Source organism: Paroedura picta, chromosome 6 (genome assembly GCF_049243985.1).
Source record: "Paroedura picta isolate Pp20150507F chromosome 6, Ppicta_v3.0, whole genome shotgun sequence".
Lineage (NCBI taxonomy): Eukaryota > Metazoa > Chordata > Lepidosauria > Squamata > Gekkonidae > Paroedura > Paroedura picta.
Window position 1 is genome coordinate 48887559 of NC_135374.1, and position 9865 is coordinate 48897423.

Genomic DNA, 9865 nt, shown 5'->3' on the forward strand with positions numbered 1-9865 from the left:
TCAAGCTTTTACTGCACCCATGGCTGAAACCCAATACCTGCTCTTCAACAGCACAAATGGTTAGCACCCATGCCTGAATGTGTTTTTCTTACACAGCCGTCAGCTGTGGTGGGCTTTGGATGTAAAGGGTTATTATGCTGGTAGTGCCCATAACTGTGAATTAGAACTTGCTTCTTCTTCTTCCTTTCTCTTGAGAACAGGCAATGATGTTCAGCATACTGCTTAAGCAAGTTTTCCAGCAAGCTCCTGCTAGATAGTAGAGATGAGCACAAACCTGAAAAATGGAGATTTGTGGGGGTTCATAGGTCAGGGGGCATCATGAACTTCAAACTCTGAAATTACTCAATCCCCATTGTGTTCATGGATCAGTTCAGTTTGTTGGGCTTGCTATATGGTAGGCTTCCAGTGTGTTAGACATCTGTATTCACTGTGGAGCCCCCTGTGTGCATTGCCTCATTATGGACATAGGACCACAGATTCATGTCATGATCTGAGAGGTCAGGCCTTGTGTGTCCAGTACTCTAGGGGATTTGAGCTATGGGGCTCAGCTAGGTATCCTGTCACCATGACCTCAGCTGAGTCTTCCTTGAGAACTGGCCTGGCTTGCCTGATACTGCCCATCTATCAGGTCACCACTGAGGATTAGGAGCAGCCTTCCCCCAGAATTGGGCAACTGTGTTCCCTATAGGCAGATGTTCCTCCTCTACCACACTCTCCAGCTCCTTCCATGTAATGCCCCCATAACCTTCTTGTGATTCCTGCATCCTCTGCATCTTCCCCAACCACCCCATGATGAGTACCCCTCATTGCACTCTCCCACTCATGGTTTGGAGTCAACCTTCAGACCCATTACGCACGGGGGAAATAACGCACATTCGGGGTGGAATGGCGGCGACTAAAATCACCGATAACGCACAGAGCCGACTGCAACCGGCAGCAGCTTCGGTGCATGCCGCCGAAAAAGCCGCGTCAGTGAAACGCGGAAGAAAGCGCAGCTTCCGGGTGACCGGGGCGCAACCAGAAGCGGCGCCCGGATCGCCGCGTGCATAATCGGTTACTCTGAGTTTTGCCGCCACCGCACCCCGCCCCGTGCATAACCGGTGTGCGTCGCGTCTTCCCCCTCCGCGTTTTCCATGTGACCCGAAATCGCCGTTTCGGCGGCCGTGCATAATGGGCTTCAAAGGTGCACACACAGTGGTGGATCAGACACAGAGAGGGTAGTCAGTCACCGCAACAGCACCTTTCCAGTGACTACTCTTGTGGGACACTTTTACAGAAAGATGAAAAGAGATACCTGGGGATCCCCAATTCAGACCAGACTTCAGAACAGCAGAAGCAAAAAGGCTCAGAAGAAATGAGATCACCTCCAAAACTATCTCCAATCTGAGTTTACAATTGGGACAGGGACAGATGTGAGAAGGTGTCTCTTGGGATTTCCTCAGGGAAAAAGCAGAAAGTCTATTTATTTTGGAGGATTTCCAGCAGGGGGTCCCCAGGCCACACCTGGGGACTGGCGCCCTTAACACAATTTGTGGCAGGGTATGATGGGCTTTCTTGAGTCACTGCTCATGTCTTCAGATATTCTTTTCATAGTTATTTGTGGCATCCCAAGCAGTGGCTACTCTTGGGATTAGAGTGTAGTCATTCAAACAATCACTCAAAAGCTTAATATATAATATCTGCCCTGCGTTTTGAAGGTAGCTGTCTGTAGCCTTCAGCTAACCAGTTCTATATCTGCCACCCTGGGAATCACAATGGCTTAATTAATACGTGTCCAGAGGAGGGCAAGAAAGATGGTGAGGGGTTTGGAGACCAAGATGTATGAAAAAAGGTTGGGGGAGCTTTGTCTGTTTAGCCTAGAGAGGAAACGACTGAGAGGGGATCTGATAAACATCTTCAAGTATTTAAAAGGTTGCCCTATGGAGGATGGAGCAGAATTGTTCTCTCTTGCCCCAGAGGGACAGACCAGAACGAATGGGATGAAATTAATTCAAGAGCAAATCCATCTAAACATCCAGAAGAAGTTCCTGACAGTTAGAGCGGTTTCTCAGTGGAACAGGCTTCCTCGGGAGGTGGTGGGTTCTCCATCTTTGGAAATTTTTAAACAGAGGCTAGATAGCCATATGATGGAAAGGCTGATTCTGTGAAGGCAAAGAGGTAGCAGATTTCAGTAGATGAGCAATTGGGATGTGAGTGTCCTGCATAGTGCAGGGGGTTGGACTAGATGACCCATGAGATCCCTTCCAACTCTATTATTCTATGATTCTATGATTCTATGAATACTGCTCTGGAATTTCATTTTTCTAGAGATCCTGGCTAGACTGGGGAAGAGTTTCTGAACTTCGTGGATGTAGGCATGCTGACTTTCTGCTATTTTTTGTTTGTTTGTTTTGACCCTTTCTTGAATTGCAATGAGAAATGCAATCAGGTAGCTAATTTTGCTCTGCTCTTTCCCAGGCTTGATTAAAATTATTAATTTCTTCTGCTGGGTTGAAACAATCCACCTTCCAGCAGCCCAACCTGCCTGAATGCAGGTGATTTGCATAAGAGACAACAAGCCAACAGGAACCGCTTTTGTGGCACAGTGGTTATTACAAATGCCTTCCACCCCCCAGCTTCTGCATTCCTTTTTTACCACACTGGTTTTCATGTGCAAATGCTACAGCAGGGCAGGGAAGGTCAGGGATCCCAGAACTGAAATGGGGACCCCTTCCCCCATGATCTGAGACTGGGACATGGCTCAATAGTTTGGAATTTTCCCAATCCTCTTCAACTGCAGAAGGAAATAGATGTGTGCAGCAGTGTATGGTTAGGACTTAAATACGAAAGCCTGGTGTTGGCTCAATACATCCTGCCAGAATCTTCAAGTCCCTTATCTAGTTTGAGAGTTGGCAGCTTCATGGTGTGGCTGGAGATCTCCCACAATTGAGACTGGGCTGGGAAATTCCTGTAAATTTTGGGGTACAGCTTCGGGAAGGTGGGATTTGGGAGGGGAGTGACCTCAATGAATTATAATGCCAGAGTCCCACCTTCAAAGCTATCCCTTTCTCCCTGGGAATTGATCTAATACTGGGATTTGCCTCAGAACCCTGACAGAGCTGGCAGGAGGCTGCAAAGTGCTCCCCCTCCCCCCCCCCCCTTCAGGCCTGCTGCGAAGGAACCTCTGACAGGCCCTGACTGAGGGAAGGAGGCCTTTCCAAGAGCAACACAGGGGAGCCTTAGGGGCCTTCCTTTTGAGGGGGGGACGTACCCCTTCTGCCAAACAGTTGCCTGACAGGGAGACCACAGAAAAGCCTTTTCTCACTTAAAATACTGCTCTGCCTGGAGGTTAGACACAGCCAAGCCATGTGTCTTTCTTCTTTGCAGCTCTCTGCAGATTTGAGGACACTGCACAGCGTTATTCTGCAGAGGAAACTGGCTCTTTTGTCTCCTGTTTCATCTGTACAACAACCCTGTGCTGTAGGCCACAAGTCTTCCAATTCAACAACAACCTGTGTGGGAAGCCTTAAATGTTTCTTCTCTACCACAACCCTATCCAAAGTAGCCCTTTCTGCCTGGGGAGTTGATCTTTATACTCTGCAGGTGAGCTGTAATTTCAGGAGCCCTCCAGGCCACACTTGTAGGTTGGCTACCCCTGGGTTGGAAATATTCCTGGAGATTTGGAGGTGGGACTTCAAAATCATACAATGCCTCAGAGTCCAGCCTTCAAATGAGCCATTTTTGCCTGCAGTTGGTAGGGGGTGGTGCAGGAGTGTCCCTCCTGGCCTATGGGTTATGGCCAGCCCTTACCAGCAACTGTTTGTATTCTGGGGCGCAGACAGGCAGACAAGCATCAGTCCTGTGACTCTGGAAAGTGCAGGAAGATCTAAATAAATATTTACAGCCTGAAACTGTAAATAGAGAACAAGTAAATGTCTGGAGACATATAGTAACTGAAATGACTTATTGGCCTGGTTTTTTTTATTTGCCAGGGCAAGGTTTATTTGCCTTGCCCTGGCAAATAAAAAAAACAGTATAAAAAACCTTACTAAGGTCAAGACTACTGTGTACAGAGAGTCTTCCTCTTAGGGTTGCCAGCTTACCTGTGAGGCTCGCTACCCCACCTCCCTCATGTGGAGTCTGCTATGGGGAGAGAAAGGGAAGACAATTGGAAAATGCTTTGAGACACCTGAGGCCTGCTGGGTCACTGCGGCCCATTCCCAGTTCTCTCAGATCTCTCACAACCCCACATACCTCACAGGTTGACTATTGTGGAGAGACGAATGGAAAAGGTGTTTGTAAACTGCTTTGAGACTCCTTTGGGTAGTAAGCAATAGGGTACAGAAATCCGTTCTTCTAAGGAGCAACCATGAAAGAAGCATGTGGGCACATAACATTTTACCAACAGTGAAAACATGGGAGACAGAAGGAACAGGGTGGACACCTGTGTACTGTGACTACCCTATGTGTATTAGGGCAGAGGGGCATTTCGGTGAATGTGGCCTAATTCACACAAGAAGGGAAATGACACAGAACTGGGAGGAACTGGTTGCCATGTAATCTTCCCCTAAGAAGAGTCTCCAGTCTGATTTTCCCTTCACATATCTGAGGACATGGCTCTGGAAAGCTCATCTGTAACCACTATGCCAAAATTCCCAAAGGTCAGTCCTCTCCCACACTCAACGAACATTCCACACCACAGGTTCTTGACACCCATATCTCCACACCCATGCCCTCATTTGCCACCATGCCACCACAACCTCCCACACAACACTCACATTCAACTCCATGCCCTTAGAGATTGGACAACTCCTCCCCTTCCTCTTCCCACTGCCAAGCTCTAGCGCCCATTGTATTCTTGGATACAACAGGCTTTGCCCCTAGTGTTTTAATATGTTTGCTTTCATTGATTTGTGATTTTTGTGTGTGCATTTTATTGTATCCGAACCCCTTTAGTGTAAAAATGGTTCGACATACAATTTTAAATGAATAATAGTAAGAGTGAATATGTGAGACAGTTCCTAGTAAAAATAAGAAGCTTCTTTACTTCCTACTTAAATTCCTTTACCACAGATACTATTTTGGAATTACACCATACACCGCATTGGTCAGGCTGCAACTGGAGTACATTGCACCCTGGATATATTCAAAATAGTATCATGGCACAAAGAAAGGGAAGAGCAGGAAAAGAAGTCCCCACAACAGGAAAGAAAATCTTTCTAACAATTGGGAATATGTATACAAAATATCAAGACTAATTGCATTAATTTTAAATAGGAAACCCCCCCCCCCACTAAGTCCCCAGTTGAGAAGTGCTCACTCTAAACACGCCTGGAACATGCACATGTAATGCAATGAGAATACACATTTCACTCTACAAGTTCACATGTGAAAAATTAAAACACATCTCATCTAACAATATGTGTATTGTTTTTGTAGTGTAATCTAAGGAAAGGAGGAAAAAGAAGTAGAGAATATGCTTGAAATGAATAGAGTACATTGCTTCTACAGGTTCTGTTTACTTAACAGTAGCCTTTTACCGCTTTCACAGTTCTCCAGAGCTGTTGTTAAATAATAACAGCAGAGAAGGAAAAAATTTATAGCAACAGTATTATCTGATGAAATTATTGGTTTTGTTTTGACAGTAACTGTCCTAAATGGCTTAATTTTGAAATCTCTATTAATAATAGAGTTAAAGTTAAATTTGAATAATTAGATCCACTGAAACAGAGATGATATGATCCAGCTATACAGGCTAGAGAAGTCCGAGCCGTCTAGGCTAATGGCAGCAGTTGTTATGGGACACTACCCAGAATGTCAGTAACAGCACAATGGTCTTAGCAGGTGTGAAAGGGCACTATCTGTAGGACAGCTACCCAGCTGTAGGACAGCTACCCAGCTGTAGGACAGCTACCCAGCACACAGCAGCAGGGGCAGGAGATTCACCAGTTTGGCTGTGGATCAGGTGGCAAGCCAGGATCTGTGGCTTGCTTTACATAAGACCAGATGTGTGAGCCCAGGCAGGGAAAAGGGTAAGAGGGCTCAAAAAAGGCAGAGCTGGACACAGCAAGTATGGTTGCATTCCTGGGTAACAATGGAGATGTCAGGAGGGAAAAGAAAAGCAAGCTAGCTGGGAAAAGCTGAAAAAGCACATAAAAGGGAGGAAGTAGAAGTGGAAACCAGAGGAGGAACTGTGGTTTTTGGTGAAATAGGACAACTGTATGTGATCAGGTATAGAGGAACTGACCCACAGCACAGGAACAGCTCAGTGTGCTCAGGTGTCAAATAAGCAGAGTGGATGAATGAATGGAACTGTGCTTCTATGGAGACCTCTTGCACTTGGTTCATGGCAATAAAGAAAGCCTTAATGAGCACCCTGGATTCCTGGTGAGTCTCTGGTTACTATGGAAGACATTTACAACACCCCACTGCCAGGTAACAGGGACACATACAGATGACTCGTAGAATAATAGAGTTGGAACGGACCTCATGGGTCATCTAGTCCATCTAGACTGAATTTGATAAAATAAATACCACAAATAAAAGCTCCTTTAAGTTCAACAGGAGCTGTGTTGGTCTGAAGATTAAGTCCAGTATACCATTAAGACCAACAAAGTTTTATTGATTGCTTTCCTATCACACAGTTTTGAAATAAGATTTGCCACAACTTTATTGGTTGCAACTGTAAGAAGCCATATAACCAGGTGAGTGGTTTGGCACTTAAAATTTCCTCCTGCTCAGCACTTCTGCCCCCTCTTTAGGCCCAGCCATAGGCCAAGACTGCTGTCTGAACAAACATTTTATTTGCTGGAATGTACATCTTGTTATTTCAGTTGCGAAGTCAGAATCAACAATGCAGCTGAGGAATTCTCCACAAACTGAATATTAAATTATTAGATCCGTCGTATTCTAACAACTCACCCATTCTTTCTCATGGCTCTAGGGTCCATGCAGGCAGTTTTATAAGCAAGAACAGAAACCATTTCTAGTTTTCTCTGAATAGTTTTTAGGTAGCACTTTAAAGGTCATTGCACATTCACTAGCTCCATTTAGTAAAAAAGAAAAGTAACAAAGTATATTTCATTGGCATTAATTCTCTTAATGCAACCATTCTATTATGCATTTCATCAACATTTTATCTTACAAAGTGCATGAATTGCTATGCTTCATGTTTTGAAAAACGTTTTCTACTCTGGTAAAATAAGGGCAATCTAGAACAGTGGTCCCCAACCCCCGGTCCGAGGACCAGTACCAGTCTGTTGATCATTCGGTGCCGGGCTGTGGCTCCTCCTCGCCCTCCTCCCCAGCTGCTGCCTCAGGGGCTGCCCTGCCACTCTGCTGCTGGCTCACTTTTGGTGCTCTCCAGTGGCCGCCATGGCTGGAGCTCCCCCTCGGCATGGCACTGCACAGCTGCTACTGGCAGTGCCCCCCAGTGGGAGGCATGAAGTCAGGGGCGCCGGTGAGAAAGCAAGTGGAGCAGGGGCTCAGGTGGTGGCGATATCCCTCGGCAAAAGACTACCACCCCCCCGGGCCTCAGTAAAATTGTCAAGTGTTGACCAGTCCCCGGTGATAAAAATTTTGGGGACCACTAATCTAGAATATATATATTAGATCTCCAAGCATTTTTGTTTATTTGTTTGGTATCTTATTTTCTAATAATCACATGTGGACATCTGTGGATACCTAAACCCATGGATCAATCCTCAATATACTAACTGATAGTTCTGAAAAGTTCTGGAAGTCAACAGGTTTGTAGAGAAACCTGAAAAGGTTTTTTTTTAAATATAATGGGGGGGTTCAAATCTGCCCCCCCCAAAAAAAATAATTCACCTGCACATGTGCAGTGAAAGCCAGCAGCTATGTGAGGCTTGCCTGAAGGCTGGAACAATCCTTGGCACCCCAAAAGGTATAGTCTTCATCATCAACAGAGGGGGAAAGCCATGGTTGGCCTGCTAACAGAGGGCAATATCTACACAAGGCTTAGCAGTGTCTGCCAATGGAGGGGGGACAAGCTTGTTTGATTGGTCAGCTGGTGGGAGGAAAAACAGTGCCAGTCTGTCAGTGGCCAAGAGCCATGTGGAGTTCTCCATCAACAGTGGGGAAAGCCTTGGTGGGCCTGGTGGCAGACATCAGAAACCAAGTGGGATTCACCAGTGTTGGTTTATGAGGGTGGGGAACAAACCTTGGTGTGGGCTGAGTGGCAGCAATGAAGGTCATAAAGGTAAAAGGGGGAAGGAATCCCCTGAGAGTACCATGGGTCCCCATTTATTAACACTTTAATTCAAGTATTCCATCAATCACATTTGTAGTTTTCCCTTCTCCTCAGGAGTTCAAGGCAATAGTTATGTCTTTCTCGCTCTCATATATCTTCACAATAACTGTAGGTATGACAGGCTGGCCTGTTAACAGAAAGACTGCCAAAGTTCTCCTAGTGATTTTCATGGCTGACTGGGAATTTGAACTTAAAGATAGTCTAACATTAATGATTACCCTGACTCTTATGCTATTTTTCACATTTTCTGGACAAGCAAGGATAACACGAGTTTACTTACAGGATTGGGTCTCATGGAGATACAACACACTAAACGCCTTCCTAAGCCTCTAGGGAATGAATGAATGAATGAATGAATGAATGAATGAATGAATGTTTATAGTCACGCCATGTCTATTCCAGCAAGTCAGAAACATGGTAAGGGATCCAAGAAACCTATTTGGATGAACAGAGAACTTCAGCAGGAGCTAAGGAAGAAAAAGGAAATGTTCAAAAAATGGAGGAAAGGACAGACTTCTAAAGAAGAGTATCTGCAGGTTACTAGGCACTGCAGGTCAGCCATCAGAGAAGCCAAAGATGGGAGATACCTGAGACCAGCTAGAAGAGGCCAGTATAACACAAAAAAAAATGCTTTTCAGCTAAGTGAGGAACAAACATAAGGTAAACAAGGCAATAGACCCACTGTTGGGTGAAGACAGAGAAACTCTGACAGAGGACAGAAAGAAAGCAGAAAGGCTTAGTACCTATTTTACCTCTGTGTTTTCCCAGAAGAATATGGACACATCTAGGGATAGTAGCAGGCAAGGTATACTGTCTGGGCGGCAGGTTAACATGGACAGATAGGTTATCAAGAGGCACCTGGCTGTACTGGATGAGTTCAAATCCCCTGGGACGGATGATGTGAACCTGGGAGTGCTCAATGAATTTTCTTGAGAGCTTACAGAACCCTTGTCTATTATCTTTAGGACCTCTTGGAGGATTCCAGAAGAATGGAAGAGTGAATGTTATCCCTTTCTTCAAAAGAAGAGAGAAGAGGTGACCCAGGAAATGAATCTGGCCTCAATTGCAGGGAAGATAATGGAGGAGATTTTAAAGGGGGTGATCTACAGTCATCTGGAGAACAATTTGTTGATCTGGGAAAGTCAGCACATTCCCCCAGACTAACTTGGCCTGATTCTGCATTTACTTTGTTTTTTCTGTTGTGGATCCTGCTGAATTCAGATCGATTTGAACTTAGATCTTCCTCTGGAGCACAGTCACTTTTAGACAAGCTTTTCAACTGGGAATCAGAAAGTCTTTGAACTGATGCCCTGGCCAATAAGGAAAGTGCTTTGTTACCAGGCATGGAAAAAAGAGTTAATTCATAAAAAGCAGAAATCTGCACACTTTCTGATGGCGATTTTTCAAATATTGAGGCTTCAGAATATCGCAGGGGAAAGGTAGGACCACTCCAGATCAATAATGCATGTTACAGAGAGAAAATGTAAAGCGCCCCAAATAAAAATGTTAATCAAATTCAGTGTAGAGGGATTCATTCGAACTGGGACTGGGTAAAAAGCCCTATGCAGACTACACACAGACTACACTACATTCATTCTTTGACTGAATGACAGG